Below are 610 nucleotides of genomic sequence, written 5' to 3'. Positions count from 1 at the left end.
TTCTCTTAGACTTCTTTTAGAACTAATTTCTGAACTTATCGGATCTTCATCTGTGGCGTTCAAACTTGACTTATCAAGTGTTGATTCCGCACAACACTTGTGGCGTCTTCGATCACCCTACGTTTCTAAACCAGGTTCACTCAGGGTTTAAGACCGTTCTTCACGAACGTTTGCTTAGGTTTCGTTTGCGAGTTGTTTAGGGGTTTAGGGAACCCATCCACCGCCTATCAGGAAATCTATCGATCTTGGGATCATATCACTAAGTATGTTTTGACGCACTCTAAACATGTTTTGATGCACTCTAAACGTGTTTTATTGCCCTCAAGATGCACTCTAACTATGTTTTGACGCACTCTAAAATTGTTTTAATGCACTCTAATCATGTTTGTATGCACTCTTAATATGTTTCGACGCACTTTAAACATGCTTGGATTCGCGTTGAATATGTTTTGACGTGCTCTAAACATGTTTCGACGAACTCTAAACATCTTTTGTTGCACTCAAAACATGTTTCAACGCACTCTAAACATGTTTCGACGCACTCTAAAAATGTTTCGACACACTCTAAACATGTTTGGATGCACTCTAAAAGTGTTTGGATGCACTCTAA

The sequence above is a fragment of the Tarenaya hassleriana genome, unplaced genomic scaffold, assembly GCF_000463585.1.
Source record: "Tarenaya hassleriana unplaced genomic scaffold, ASM46358v1 Cleome301, whole genome shotgun sequence".
In the NCBI taxonomy this organism is placed as follows: domain Eukaryota; kingdom Viridiplantae; phylum Streptophyta; class Magnoliopsida; order Brassicales; family Cleomaceae; genus Tarenaya; species Tarenaya hassleriana.
The sequence above is the reverse complement of the archived record's forward strand: the minus strand, read 5'-3'. Positions refer to the sequence as shown.